We start from the raw sequence: 16,546 nt of genomic DNA, 5'->3' as shown, positions 1-16,546 counted from the left end.
ATGCTAGCATTTTAAGAGCAGGAGAATATTTGCTTTTAAGATAAAAATTGTTTCATTTTTGAAGGCCATAAAACAAAGCTTCCATATGATGAAAGAGGAAAAAAAAAAGTGATACCCTTACTTGCAAGCATTCTCTACTGAAACCAAAAAGGCCTCTCCTGCCTTTAATTTTGAAAGGGGCTTTCTAAATGAAGAGCCACTCTGGGCTAAGTCAGTAGTGTGCCAGCTCCGCAAATAGTAGTATGTTTTAGAAATAAAGTGTCCAGTGCTCAGTGACGGTGTGGAGGTAGACAGGACTTCAGAGCAAGAAAGTGCTTGCCAAGTGAGCTGCCAGTATATGGCTCTCCCATAGAGAACAGGTCCCTCTAAGCCACACTAGGAGATGGAAAATTTGGGGCAGTAAGCGTCTTTGTGAACATTTTTCTCTTTTAGCTTCTATAAAATGGTCTGAACAGAGAAATCTCAATTAGAATTAAATCACTGAATTTATGAGTCTTAGCATTATGCAATGCTAGGACTAGAAAATGAAGAACGCAGAGAAGTCCCATCTGTCTCTTTTGGAGATGAGAAAATGAGAGCATTGAGAAAAGCCTGACTTCCCAAGGACACATGTGTATTCATCGTCTAAGCCAAGCTTCACGCCCAGTTATATAGTTATTTGAGAATAAACATGAAATGTAGATATTATGACTCTGATTTAGGCATTTTTTCTTCTTTGGTGATCTAACGAGTGGCTCTCTGCTGTCCTTTAAAACCTTACAAAGGATCGTCTTACTTCTGGAGGTGGAAGCTCACATATCCACTCTTTAGTCCATTTACCTCATCCCTATAAAAGGCCATCTTGAGAACATATTTTATATACTTCAAGTCCACATAAACATAAAATCTGATCCCTTATGAATAGAAATGTTTGTGGTGGACTGTTAAAGAGCAACAGAGTTCTGATGCAGCTTTCCCACTGGCAGAGTTCCCAAATTCCCTTTAATGATGTCCATTTCTCCTAGAATTAAGGCTTTGTTTACTTCACCCTTACTCATTGCCCATTCACTCTAGCTCCTAAGTCCAGTTATCCTCTTTAGCTCTCTCTTTAGATATTTATATCTTGGCTTTATATCCAATACCTTTTTGGCTTCACATCAAAATTGCTTTCCAAGAAGCCTAAGTAATCTTGACACGTTGATTGTCACCTCTTTACTGCCCTTGGTCTCTGAGTGGCATGTTTTTGTTTATCCAGTCCCTGTGGACAATACTGTGCTAAACTCCCCTTAACTGAGATAAATGTTATCCTCTTTCTTTTAATACATCCTAAATTCTTGATGCCTTTTACTTCTCTTACTTGCTATATTATGTTTGAAATAAATGGCTATAAAATTATATATGCCAGTCAGCTTTCTTCATCCCTATAACTCCTAAATTTATGGACTGTGCAGTTTTAAAAAAGAATAATTACATGAACACTAGTGTGTACACCATCAATCTTAAGAAATAGAATATTGTCAATATCATTGAAGCCCCCATAGGCTCCTCCTGATTGCATCTGCCTTCCTGTTAGTTCAAAATGTTTGTTATTCCATTGTTTTTCTTTATAATTTTATCACTTCTGCCTATTCCTTGAACATATGTTTAGTTTCGCTTTTTTGAGGTTCACAAACACGGTATCATGTATATACTTCTGTGACTTGCTTTTTCTGGCTCACTATTTTTAATTACTGTTTATCAACACATGTTGCTTAATTAATTTTCATTGCTGTAAGGAATTCCATTTATAACCATACCATCATGTACTTATCCTTCCTACTTTTGATGACAGATATTTGGGTAATTTCCAGTTATTTGCTTTTATAAAAAATTGCTGTTAGGAACACATTTATACATATCTCTTGGATTATTTATTAAAGAGTTTCTGTAGGATATAAAATTAAGAGAAGATTTACTATTTCATAGGCTACAAGAACCTTCAACACAATTAGATAATGTCGAGTTATTTCCTAAAATGGTTATACCAAATTATATTTCCATTTGCTCAATGTTGTCACTAACACTTGGATTTGTCCAACATTTTTTTCTAATTTGTGTGTGCCTGTGTGAAATATTCTCATTTATGGTGTTAATATCGTTTCCCTAGGTACTAATGAAATTGAGCACTTTTAAAAATAGGCATATGGGCCATTCCTATTTTCTCCTCTGATACATGGGTGTTGATGTATTTTGCCACTTCTAAAAATTGGATTGTTTGTCCTTTTAAAATTTATTCATTGTTCTTTACATATTCTAGCTTTCAAGCTTTTGAAATAATGTATTGTAAATATCCTCCCCTGGTTTGTGAGTTGTCTTTTTACTTTCCTAATGATCTGTTGTTATTTTTTTTTAGTTATTTTTTTGTGATTCCTAATTTTAATTTAGTCAAATCCACCTTTTTTCTATAATATATACTTTTTGTACTTTGTTTAAGATATTCTTCGTGCCCTGGCTGGTGTTGTTCAGTGGATAGAGTGTTGGCCCACAGACTGAAGGGTCTTGGGTTGAATTCTCAGTCAAGGACATATACCTAAGTTGCAGATTTGGAGTGTGTGTGGGAGGCAACCAATCGAGTGTCTCTCTCACATCAATGTTTCTCTCTCTCCCTCTCTCCCTCCCTCCCTCCATTCCACTCTCTCTCTCTAAAAAAAATAAAATAAAAAAATTAAAAAAAATCCATGGTGAGAATTTAAAAAAAAAATCTTCTCTTACTTGAATTCATAAAGATATTCTTCTGTTTTCCCTGAAATTATAAAACTGACCTCTTAATCTATGTGCGTTTTTGTGTGTGTTTAGTATGAAATGGAATCTTACTTTTTTCTTATGAATAACTAACTAGATCAGTACCTTACAGAAAAAGTCTGATCTTTCCTAACCTGCAAAGACAACTCAGGTTTCCATATTTGGATGAATTTATTTTGGTCTCTCTACTTCATTCCACTGGCTATGTGTTTATCCCTGCATCAATATCACACTTTCTTAATAATTAGAGCTTTTATTTTAAGGATCAATGTCTGGTAAGATGAGTCCTTTTAACAAAGTTCTTCAAGAATGTCTTGGATACAACTCACCTCAGGTGATGAGTTGGGCATTTTTCCATTTTATTTCCTCTGATAAAGTTTTGTGTAAGGTTGAAATTTTCTGTTTCTTTTAAAAAATTAAATCTTTATTGTTGAAAGTATTACATATGTCCCCTTCCCCCCCCCCCCCTTCCCCCCTTAACCCATATCCAGGCCTTCACCACCCTATTGTCTGTGTCCATGGGTTATGCAGACACACGTATAAGTTCTTTGGTTGATCTCTTCCCACCCATGAAATTATCTGTTTCTTGAATGTTTGATAGACTTATTTGTAAAATGTCTTTACCTGGTGCTTTATTTGTGGAACGATTTTAACCATGGATTTAATTTCTTTAATAGTAGATTATTCTGGATTTTTATTTCTTCTAAGTGACTTTTATATTTTTCTAATAGTGTGTGCCTCACCTAGCTCCTGCAGTTTATTGACATTTAGGTTTTAATTATATTCTCTTTTCTTTTTTAAAATGAGATGTTTCTCTAGATATGTCCCCTTTTCTATTCTTAATATTATTTATTTGCACCTTCTATTTTTTTCCTTGACAAATATTGCCAAAAGTGAATTAATTTTATTAAACTTCTACAAGACAGCCATTTGGCTTTTTAAAACCCTCTCTATTTCCATCTTTGCTTTCTCTTTTATTAACTATTCATTATCCATTTATTGTTACATTCCCCCTGATATTGACCTAGCCCTTTAGCAAAGAACTTCATATATGAGTACACAGTTTGCTGGTTTATCTTGTAGTGCTGATAAAGAGTGACAGGATTGGGGAATTTCACCCCATCCCCTCTTTGCCTTTAGCAGGAATTGGCCATTGCCCAATTGGGCAGAAGATGGCTTTGGATTTCAGAGGGTGGTATATGGTATTAGGAATATCCACAACCTCAGAGGGAGAGTCTGAAAAGGACACATTATACCTCTGACAGCCCTAATCACACTGACCACACACCTAATGTCAGAATTTTCCTACTTGGCTTCTTTAAACTACATACTAGTCAATTTCCAAATATGCTGTTCCTCACCCGTGCGAGAGAGATAACCTTTCCCACTGATTAAATATTTTGAGAGGCGAGGGAGTATTGATGAGCGCAGGCAAGGAGATGGAGTTGCTGAGGATGTAATGGATCCTTAAAAATGGACTCTTGACTATGAAATAAAATAAAAGAACAGAAAAGGGAAAACATATTGGCAATCATTTACCATTTATATGATAGTTTACAATTTTCTTTCTAAAGCATCCTACTAAACAAAAACTCATCTGGTCTTCTCACAGCCCCAACATCAGTAAAGCGGGCAGGGCAGGTATCCTGGAGAATATAGAATGAGAAGCAAGTGCATGGGGGCAGTTTCCGTGGGAAAGGAAGTCATCAACTTGACTGAAGACAGACTTTATAATGAAACAACTGATAATAGATTTTAAAAACTCTTTTGTTGAATTTCTGTGATGCATAGAGCTTCTCGAATAGATTTTTAGATGAACTTGATTAACAGGCAAGTTGTTTACATTGGTATGGCCTTCCTGAGAGTCATCATTATTCTTTAGATTGATTTCCTTTTCAGGATCCAAGATATAATATACATCTTTAATTTATCTCATCACTCTTATGGGGCACTTTCCAGCATATGCTATTGAATTTGTTAAGTGAAGGCATATCTCTATTTTGTAATCCATGAAAGCTGGTATTAAAGACAAAATAAATATACTTCAGGAAAGATAACATTTTTCACAACAGATGTGAGAGCAAAGAAACTGCTGACATGTTTATTAGCAATGGATAAACTGAATGTTTCAGTTTGGCCCAGCACCCAGAAAATGCAGATGTGTATCCAGATGCAAACCTCTACAGTCTGCAAAAGAAAATTTGTATTGGACATTCTACAAGATTTCTGGCACTTCCTGCTTGACAAGAAGTATCCCCAAGAGCCACCAATCTCATGATATTTTGGTAGTTGTTTTTTGTTTTTTTCTCTTTCCTTGCTCTGGTAAGAGCTAAGAAGTGCAGCAGGGCACAGTATTTACATAATAAAAAACCAGAACTGAGAAATTTACTAAACTAGTTTTTCTTTATTAATCTTCACCTGAGTATATTTTTTCCATTGCTTTTTAGAGAGGGTGGAAGGGAGGGAAGAAGGAGGAAGGGAGGGAGAGAAATAGAGAAAGAAACATGGTTATGAGAGAGACCACATTTTAACATCAACTGGCCACCTCCTGCACATGCCCCAACCAGGGATGGGGAGCGAACCCACAACCCAGGTATGTTCTGTTGACTGGGAATCAAACCCAAGACCCTTCGGTGAGTGGACCAATGCTCCAACCATTGAGCAACACCGGCCAGGGCTGAACTATTTTTGACCTTCAAGTTAGAATAAAAAGGTGGGTCTGGCTGAGAATATAGGATGCCTGGGTCATCTTTCTGCACTCTAGGTACAGAAACTTTACTATTTTTGAGTAAACTAAGCATTCTTTAATTCTTGCAAACATTTGTTTAAATGCATAAGGCCTCAGTTTAATTCCTTGATTTGTTTTTCCCTTGATGGGAAAGTACTTGACTAAGGTCTTAGCAAATCTCACCATTTAGTAACATTTTTTACATATCGACAAATACCAACCAGGAAGTCAAACTCAACGTAGAAATCCATGCTTTTAATAATATTTATTTAGAATAAAATATACATTAGGCAGTGCCTCCAAACTAAGAATTTGGCATTGTGTCTGTCTACTCTGGTTGTATATGGTCATCAAGTCAATTAAATTTTTGATTAAAGTATATTTCTGACTATTTCACCAATAAGATTTTTTTTAAATGACAATATTAATAGCTACCATTTATTTAACCACATATGCCAAGTACTGTGCTGTTTGCTTTACATGAAATAGTCACTAACATTTTTGAGCATTTAGTGTGCTACACACTAAGTTTTTATTGGAAATTATTTCAGTTACTTCTTTCAAAAATTCCTCGAAGTCTCACGATTACACTAGTTATGTATTTTACAGATGACAAAACTATGGCTTAGAAAATTTGACATTCAGTAAGATTTTCAAAAGAAAATCTAGTGGGGGAAAACTTGTAAGATGTTTTTATTGTTTTTGTAGCATTGAGATTGTTTTTATGAACTTGTTTAGAACTCAGAAGTCCTTGAAAGTTGCTATGGTGTTTATTCCATAAATCTAAGAAATCATATACCAATTTGCTGATGGCTGGCCATTGCTGTTCTCGGTGCCAGGAGAATGTGAGCCTGTGATGTGTTGCTCAAACAACTGAGCTTATTGGAGGCAGCAGGACTCAGAAACCAAGAATCTAGGGCAGAACATGGGATTAAAACAAAAATTAGGTTTGGCTCAGTGGGTAGAGCATCGGCCTGTGCCCTGAAGGGGGACCCGGGTTTGATTCTGGTCAAGGGCACATGCCTGGGTTTTGGGCTCAATCCCCAGTAGGGGACATGCAGGAGGCAGTCGATCAGTGATTCTTTCTCATCATTGATGTTTCTATCTCTCTCCCTCTCCCTTCCTCTCTGAAATCAATAAAAATAAAAATATTTTAAAAAATTAGGACAAAATAAGTAGACGTTTAAGATATTGGATTTACATCTGATTGAGCAGCAATAGCAAAGTGAAAGTATTCAAAAACCTAGAAAGCAGTATTCATGGGTCCCTTCCAGTATGGCTCCTTGCTCTCTTTATTTCATATTGTAGAACTTGATCTGGAACTTGTGCTAGAAAGTCATCAATGTGGATGAAATTTGAGGCATCATGTTAAATTAATGTCCTCGTGTACATGTTTCTGGTACGATAGCAATGCATAATTATATTTTCAGGAGTGTCTAGAAACAGACCATTTTGAATATTTGTTTCTACAAGCCAAATATAATATTTTAACAATTTTTGTTACAAAGAAATACAGTGATTATGAAAATGTGCATACTTTTTGTCAGACTTCCTCATCTTTGTATTTTATGAGAGCCACCCAAGAAAAATCAATTTAATTTGCTTCATAGTCACATCCTATTTAGGATCCCAAACCATGTTACCCTGCTTGGTCATTTACCTCATTCACCAGACATGCTTCTAAATGGTTGTGACTATTGCTAACATTCAAATCCACCCTTTAAAAGTGCAGATTTGCAGCACTGAGTAGATAGGAGAGAATGTTTTATAGGTTGCTATGGCAACACAAAAGGCGTAATCACAAGAAATGTTTGAACTGTGAAACAGCAACGGCATTAGAATATATTGTTTCCTAAGGCAACTGCTTTCTTAAAATGTAAAGTGAGAAGTATTTCCTTTGAACATACCAAACTTTATATATTTAGAGCAGTTGTTTTCAAACTCCAATGTTTATAGAATAATTTAGGAATATTAAAATAAATTTGCAGAGTGGCTCCATTCATAGAAACCTTGGGATCCAAGTCTCAAATAATCCAGTGGGTCTTCAACAGACTCGGGGATCTGCATTTCAAAAAGCTCTCCCAAGGGATTATCAGGCACGTGATCAACAGGACATTTTCTACAATATACCCATCTGGACATATTACTACATAGTCACACTCAATACACCCAGGAACATAACTTAACTATTCCATGTTTGCTTTCCTTAAACCATCTTGAGATTGCTTAATACCATGTTTGGACTCTTGTGGTTATTTTTAGTTTCAACTTAAGTATAATAATTAAACTTTTTACTATGACCTTAAGCTAGTCATTCTTAGTGGATTACAAATGAAATCCCTAAGATTCAAAATGTAACCTCTCCACAGTGTCCAGGACTACAGGCAGATAGCTTTGTCTGTACTTGGATTTTATAGTAGCCCTTAGGAAGGAAGTATGGTTTCACGGGTACCCCAAAGTGTATAGGACAAGGTCCCAGCTTTGAGGACACTTCTAATCTAGAGTGGAAACAATCCAAACATCCATTTAGAGTGGAATGGATAAACAAACTGTGGTGAGTTCACCCAGTGGAGTGCTATGCAGCAGTGGGAATGAATGAACTATAGCTGGATGCACCAACATGGATGAATATCACAAATAGAAGTTCAACAAATTAAGTGAGTTATTAAGTAATACAATCAGAGTGACTTCATTCATAGAAAACTCAAAACAGGCAAAATGAGCCATACATTTAAGAATGTATACATTAGTGACAAAACTATAAGGAAAAGCATTAATGCCATAAAAATCAAGATAATAGTTACCGATGGAGTAGTTATAATGAGGAAGGAGCATACAGAGTGGATTTGGGTACTATCAGTGTTCTAGTTCTTGACATGGGTTGTGGTTACATAGGTGTTTGCTTTACAATTATTTGTTAACTAGAGGCCCGGTGCACAAATTTGTGCATGGGTGGGGCTGGCTGGGGGGAGGGGCAGCGGGAGGTTGGCCAGCCAGCCCTGCCCCCATTGGGCCAGTTGGGCCAGCTGCAGTGGGCATCATAGCAACTAGTCATTCCAGTCGCTTGACTTTTACATATATAAATTATGTTAAAATACACATATAAAGTTTACTCTGTTTTACTTACCAAACACATACAATAATTAATCAAATAAAAACCAAAATATAAGAGGGAAGTCTGGAATTTCTATGGTTGTCATACACACAGACATTACACATGGATATTTATCTATTACTGTGTACCACTTACCCAAACTTAGTAACCTAAAACAACATTATTTTATTGTTATTATGATTTTGTGAATTGACCAGTCTTAGCTGGACAAGGGCAGAACGGTTTAAGATTGCTTCTTCTCTCAATGTGGGGCCCCTCAGTGGGATGCCTGTTAGGACTGGGGCTGATGAGGCATCTTCCTCTCTCCAGGGTCTCTGTGGCAGGATAGACTGCTTTATCTTGTGGCTTAGGGCTTCAGTAAAAAACTTCCAAGATGATAAATCTTAGAATGCAAGTGCTTATCAAACTTGTTTGCATCATGCTTGATTATGTCTCAATGAGCCCAAAGTCAAGGCCATGAAAACCATAGCGGGGGCATGCTTTATTGGGAGCCACCGATGTAACTGTGTACCACAGTTGTATATATATGGAATATACACACACAGATATACACATATAGATTATGTAATGATATATCTGTGTGTAAATAGGTAGATGATAGATAGATAGATGATAGGTGAAAAGTCTCAATAGTCTAAGGATGGCCCCACTTGAAGATAAGAGAATGGTTCAAGTGATTACTATGTCCCCCCCAAATTTAAGATTCTGATATTTGTTCTGTGAGTCACAAGGTTCCTTTTTGTACAGTCACTGTCATCTCTATTTTCCTTAGTCAAGTTGACTAAAGTAACCAGTAAACATATTAGATGCTAAAAAAAAAAAAAAAGAAAGAAAGAAAAAACCATTGCTGAAATTCTGCCATTTCAGCTGACACTGACATGGCTGTGGTCATCTGCAAATACATACCTGGTACTTAGAAAGAGCAGCCATCAGCACTGCTGTACTGGTTTCTAGGCTCAGTTGGAAGTTAATAGCAGCTGCATTTGACTTTCTTCAGCCAGAATATCCTTTCAATGGTAACGCAATAATGACTTTTCTACCGGCTTGGGAGGTACCATAAACACCAAGTAAAGAACACTTCAGCTTTTGGCCCCACTCTGGGAGCACATGCGTATGTCCTGTGGGAGGTGTTTTGAGTACTAGTACATGGTTCCTGAGATTTGCCACATGAGATTTGGTGTAAGACACAAAGCAGGCAGGGAGGGATCCTTGAAAGGAAAGCCAACAAGCATGCTGATCACATAGCTTTGGGAATGTGTTTTAGCAGTTTGGCTGAAAGCCTGCCCTAGTTTAGCATTTCTTGTAAGCAGTTATGTGGTAATCCTTTTTCTATCAGACCATAAGCTCTCAGGGGACATGAACTAGATTGTTTGCTCTCCTTGTAACTCCCCATAGAACCCTGAACTCACTAGTACACTGTACCCCGTGGGCACTCACTCACAGTTGATGGCCTGGCAGACCCAAATCTCAAAATCCAGAATCATTATTAGCAAATATTTTTGGAGTTTGAAAGAGGTCTTATTTTGAGTTTGAGGTGGATGCCCATCTACTTCTTTATTCCAAACAGCCCTGTGTGTCTATTTCCATAACCAAATACATATTTACAAAGGACTCAGCTCAGCTAACTGCCCCTTGGCATATCACAGACCCTCATGTTCAGGCTCCTTCTCCAAGCCCTTGAGAACTGTCCACACTAAAGGGTGCCAATTCAGTCTTTCACCAAGCCTGGATAAGGCGATGCTCCTGAAATGTTCTAGAATGCAAAGAACAGAATTCTACAGCGGATTTCTCTCTTGGTCTTTCCCTCTTATATGCATTGACTGAAACATGTATCCATATATTTAAGGCCATATAATGGGACTTCCAATTTTTCTTTTTACATCATACCGTTCTCTAAAGAGAACCTCAATTAATGACTTATGTGTCCATCTTTTTATTTGAAAATCATATTTGAAGTGTAATGAATGATCCACCAGTAAACAATACTGAAATATGTACTTGTTGAATGAATGTTGGTGATTCACTTCAGTAGACAGGCAATCATTTGGGTGTGTACCATGGGTCAGATACTGTTGTTCTCAGTATCTGAAAGGCTGTCTAGAATCCAATAATTTATCATTGTGAAGCTGGTCATTTCCTGACATATCTCCTTTTCTCTTTTAATTTTTCAAGATGAAGTGATGAAACTAAAAACCTTCACTCTTTATTTTATCTGCACTTACATTTTCAGGTTGGGTTTGACTCCTCTATACCATATACTTCCAGCTATATCTTTCAGTTGAAGACAGAATTTTGTGAAGTGTGTGTCAAGTACAAATCTCATATTAGTGAGATTAATCTATTATCTATTTCCCTTCTTAAATCTAACACCTCTTTTAAAAAGTTTTGATGGAGCCTTTATAAGGAAACATGAAAATAACTCTAGAGGGTAGAGACCACCCAGTCTACAACTATTTAACAATACTGGTAGGATTCCTATTGTTTTGAGAGGAGGATTACCATGGCAACAATGCCAGATTTTTCATTACCTTCATGCAGGGCATGGTGACAGCTTTCTGGGTAGTTATTGCTTTACATAATGTTACCACAGTTGAATGACAAAGGTTACCAACATAACAGCTGTGGCCAGTTGGGAGAAGGCATGTTCTCTGGTCATGATTATCAGAGGCAGGCTACATGCTCTCCACCTGTTGGGAAACCACTAGAAAGATGGTTCCTCTTCAGACACCTAGCTGGCCTGAGGATCCTGTACTGGGGCCTCTCTCTTCTCTCTTCACACTGGCCAGAATAAAAGTGCATCTGTGCTTCCCAACATCAGAGCTACCCTTCCTCAAAGTTCCTTCTAACCACCATCATGTTCAGGTTTTTAAAAGCTACCACTTACTTTCCTTCTGGGATATTTGGATGTTTGAGAGAGATATCTTTCCAAAAGTTTTATGTCCAAAGCACATACTAGTTTTGAGAAAATACTTATTTCTTGGCCTAAAATGAGAAGATGTATGAATGGGAAAATACGTTACTTGGGTGTGATAACTGAGTAGCTGGCAACATAAACTTAGTATGTTTGAAAGAGATATTGACTTTTAAATATTTTTATTGATTTCAGAGAGAAAGGGAGAGGGAGAGAGAGATAGAAAATCAATGATGAGAGAGAATTATTGATCAGCTGCCTCCTGCACGCCCCACACTGGGGATCAAGCCCACAACTCAGGCATGTGCCCCGACTGGGAATCGAGCTGTGACTTCCTAGTTCAGCCATAGGTCGATGCTCAACCACTGAATCACGCTGGCCAGGCTAGATATTAATTTTTAATTATGAGAAGTGGTAACCTTTTATGCCCTCAAAACCACAGTGTTTAAAAATGCTTTAAAAAATTAACAAATAACAGAAAAATATTGTAATGAAATTGATTCCAATTGGCCAAGATGCTCACTTCTCTCTTGATAAATCAGTGTTAATCATTATTTGCCTACATTAAGAATGTGTTCCTGTTAGAGGTAAAAATAGATCCCCAAGTGTCTGTGTGAAACCCTCATGAACACATGCATTTGTCATTCTTCAGCCAGGGTCAAGCAGCACTTAACCCATCCCACAGCAGCTAGGAGGATGACTCGCTTCTAGAAAGCTGCTGCTCTTAAATAGTTATGGTATCAGGAGACTTTGAGCAACAGACCAGTGATTTCCAAACACATCTAAAGATGCAGGCTAAGCCAGGACACATCCTCTTTTTATCTTCTTTAAGTTTTGGAGGTTTGGGAAATATTCACTGCTGAAAAAATTTTCCTTGACAGAGTTAGGAAAGAACATTAAGATTTTATGCTTTAAAAAATTAGATGGTGCCCTATCCGGTTTGGCTCAGTGGATAGAACGTCGGCCTGAGGACTGAGGGGTCCCAGGTTCGATTCCGGTCAAGGGCATGTACCTTGGTTATGGGCACATCCCCAGTAGGAGGTGTGCAGGAGGCAGCTGATTGATGTTTCTCTCTCATCGATGTTTCTAACTCTCTGTCCCTCTCCCTTCCTCTCTGTAAAAAATCAATAAAAATATATTTTACAAAAATTAGATGGTATTAGAGGGTTTTTTTAAATACAAAGGCAGGTGAAAAAAAATTTTGTATTGTTTTGATCATCCTGATTAAGGGACAGAGAAGAAGGAAATTTCAAGAAATAAAATAAAATATGTTTTTATTATTTTGAGTCAATATTTCATGCATGTTGATTTTCAAACAAAGGATTTTGACCTGAGAGTCATGGGGGCAGGTGGGAGTGGTGGAGGGGGAGAGGGCTGAGGAGAGGAGAGAAAAAAGAGAAAAGTTCTGTGCATGTGGAGAGCAGAGAGGTGTTTATGAATGTGCTCCGGATTAGAGGAGTGGTAACAGTGATGAGCTAACTGAGTTAGTAAGAGCATGAGGCAATGAATTTGACAGCCCTGGTTTCAAACCTAGCCTTTACCACTGGTTGTCAGTGACACTTGGGACAAATTATTTAACCTCCTTGCTTTCACCTCCTAATCTGTAATAGGTGCAGAGCAACACGAAATCTCCATTGCTTTTAGAATTGAATGAGATCATACATAAAGCCCTGAACACAGTGCCTGGCCCAGCTTAAAGCTGCTGTTAGAGTTTTTATTATTCTCTTCTGGCAACAGATTTTTGCGGCTGTTTTGACAGTTTAACCTCACATCTCCACCAAGTTGCCAAAAGAGAATTTTCCATCCCTGCCCCTCTTAACCACACCCTGCTTTAATCATGAACCAGATTTCAACACCATCCCTGAGAGGTCACCACCTTCTACAGATTTTCTCTGTGTAGTTTTAAATTTCACTGCACCTACAAATGTTAAAAGCAATCTATCAACCAAAGTGATACTTAGCACCTCTTATTAAGAGACTGTACTGTTAGAGTATGCCCTTACAGTCTAGAAAGGGAAAACATGTTAGACATGAGTGAGGACATTCACAATACCCTCCATTCCAATGACTTCAAGACAGTACTCTATGTTTTGTTCAGGCAGGAAGAGTTTATGCTTTATAAGCCATCTCTCCAAGGGCTACCAATATCTCAGCAATGTCAGCATCATCCAACACCTCTACATAAGCTCCTATCTATCTATCTATCTATCTATCTATCTATCTATCTATCATCTATCTATCCATCCATCCCTTCATTTATCTTACAAAATAGTTCTAATGATGGAGCACTGTAGGTTTAAAAAATTTTTTCTCCTCACATTTGATTGATGTTCTGTGTTTTTGTGTTGTTGTTTTTTTTTTTGTTTTTCTTTTCAGATTTCAATTTTGTCGTGAAATACACCACACCCAATTTATAATGTAATTATCCCCAGAACATTGGGAACTTCAATTTTGGAATGGATCTTGACAATTCAGTTATTCTCCATCTGTATCAGCTACTTCTTGTGCAATGATGGAAAACATAACTAAATCTGGCTTTAACAACAACAAAAGCAGAGGGGGGAGTAGAAGCTAATTTTTTGGCTCTCTGAACCAAAAAAGGTAAGGGTAGAACCAGCTTGGGCAGTGGTTCTCAACCTTGGCTGCACATTAGAATCACCTGGGAATCTTTTTAAAATCCTGATTTTAAAAAGAAATTTAAAAATCATCCTCCAGAAATTCTGTTTCTTTGTTATGGGGTGGGGCCACAACATTAGTAACAAAGAAACAGAATTTCCAGAGGATGAGGCCCAGAAATCAGGATTTTAAAAAGATTCCCAGGTGATTCTAATGTGCAGCCAAGGTTGAGAACCACTGAGCTAGGGGCTTGACAGGTGCCAATAAACATTAATTGTGCTACATACTTCAATTCTACATTTTTAAAGTGGTTGCTTCATTCTTTCATTCCATGAGATGGCGAGCTCCAAATCCAGTTGGCCCCAAGTTTATGTCTAAGAAGAGAGTTTCTTTTTATCCCCCCGTCTCTTTCTCTCGAGTCCTATCAAAAGACACATTGGATGGGAGAATTCTGTGAACACAGAAGGTCAAATGGATGCTAGGTACAATTGCAAGATAGCTGGTAGACTGTACTCTCCTCAAGTAGCTGCAAGGCAAGAATAAAATGATTCTTTAAATTAGGCTACCCTGAAACCACACTTTCACCTTTACTGGACTATTTGGAAGTAACCGACCTATATGGCCATCTCAAAGTATCTCATCATATGCTAAGTAGCTTCTCACCACGTGTTAGTCAAGCAGTACAGTTTGAAGAAACATACAGACAACTATACCGCAGCTTTCATAATACCCACCTCTTCATGTAAGCTATCAGACATTTCATCCTAATGTTAAGGGGAAATAACAATGAGATAATAACTCTTTTAGATTTGTGTGCTGTGCATACACAGTTTAAAACAAAACAAAATAAAACAGACAATCAAAACAAAAACAGAGAGCAGCTTATACCTTTGAGATACATGAGATCCATAAAGATTATTCTCTCTTAAGTCCACACTCACGTGGACCCAGGGTGCACAAGATGATGTGGTACGTTACTGCTCCCTTTACTGAGAAAGCTCAGAGGGTTCTTGGGAATGCTCCCTATGACGTTAGGAAATCAAACAGAACACGGATTTGCCTGAGACCGTATATTTTGGAGTCTGTGTTATCTTGGCCAAAACTAATTCTTCATAATCATGATAGTTGTCATTTCAGAAAAATTTAGAATGACTTAAATTGTTATTGATGATTCATTGGATAGGAATGTACATGGTTTAAGTTTCATGAGGTGAGGAGAAAGAGCTTGTTAAATACAGTCAGGGCTTTTTAAAAGATTGTAGATAGAATTTTAAAGCAATTTAAATGAAAAAAACTTTTCCAAACAGATTACAGCTGCAGTCCTATATAATAAAAGCGTAGTGTGCAAATTGTCCCCTCCACTAGGAGTTCGTCAAAGAGATTGACCAGGGGACAGGGAGGCCCTGGCCTGCAGCCAGCAACCACTAGTGACCCTACCAGTGCATGAATGTAGGGCACAGAGAGAAAGGCAAGGGCTATGTGTTGCTATTTAGATCTAATAACCCAAGGTGGATTAGTTGACATTTTTGCTTCCCTTTTATGAACATAGATCCAATATTCAGTTGTTCAAAAGCAAATTGCCAAGTGTGTATGTTTTCTAAGAAATTAATGTTTTTCTTTCTTCTGCTGGACACTTTTGAACTTAAAGAGAAAACATTTACAAAAGGCTAGATGGAAACTGGTATGAATTGTAAAGTGAAAATTTTGGATTATTCAAGGACTTTAATTATTCATGCTTCTTTTGGATTTAGTTAATACAAACTAAGTTGAATTGCTCTATCACTTTTTCATGTGTTACTAGTTTTCATCCTGTTGTAGTCCAAATATACCTTCTTTTGAAAAAAAGCAGTGCTGAATATCCCAAGAATTCACTATGACACGGAACAGCCCCATCTTGAATGGGCGTATGTGAAAGTTGAAATCCGAAGTAAAATTTGAAGGCCTATTTACAAGCTTGCCCTTTAGTGTTCCCAATTTAGCCTTACTCCTCCCCACTTTTTACTGGCCTCTTTCTGGAAAGCTGGACAGCTCTTCAATGTTCAGGATAACTGCTCAAGTTACACTCTATATGGAAGCTCTGGCACTCTGCTAGTTTTATATGAGGGTTTTATTAAATCTATGCCAAACAGCTTCCCATCATTGGATCAGCTAAAGATGAAAGTTTTTTGCTCAAGTGACAACTTTGTATTAAAAGCAGTTTGTGTGTGTGGGGGGGTGTGTGAGGGTGTGTATGTGTGTGTGTGTGAAAAGATGGATATTTGCCTATATCAGATACTGGGTTTTCATACTAACACACATCAAAGGAAAAGTTTGCTTCCTAACTGGTTCTCATGTTTTCTTCTAGTTGGCTTCTCATCAAGATGATTCAGAAAATGCTGCTGAGCTGTGGTGCACAAACAAGGACATGAGGTACTGG

At 37.5% G+C, this 16,546-nt stretch overlaps 1 long non-coding RNA gene across 1 annotated transcript in view; it reads left to right on the top strand.

Annotated features, from left to right (window-relative positions):
• LOC106726330 overlaps positions 1 to 16,546 on the top strand; it is a 194,482-nt gene that overhangs the window by 34,810 nt on the left and 143,126 nt on the right. Inside the window, exon 6 of the long non-coding RNA XR_001362387.1 lies at positions 16,475 to 16,539. This is a non-coding gene — a long non-coding RNA (uncharacterized LOC106726330). The remainder of the gene's footprint in view (positions 1 to 16,474; positions 16,540 to 16,546) is intronic.

Source organism: Myotis brandtii, unplaced genomic scaffold, assembly GCF_000412655.1.
Source record: "Myotis brandtii unplaced genomic scaffold, ASM41265v1 scaffold250, whole genome shotgun sequence".
Taxonomy (NCBI): domain Eukaryota; kingdom Metazoa; phylum Chordata; class Mammalia; order Chiroptera; family Vespertilionidae; genus Myotis; species Myotis brandtii.
This window is presented reverse-complemented; position numbering and strand designations above follow the sequence as displayed.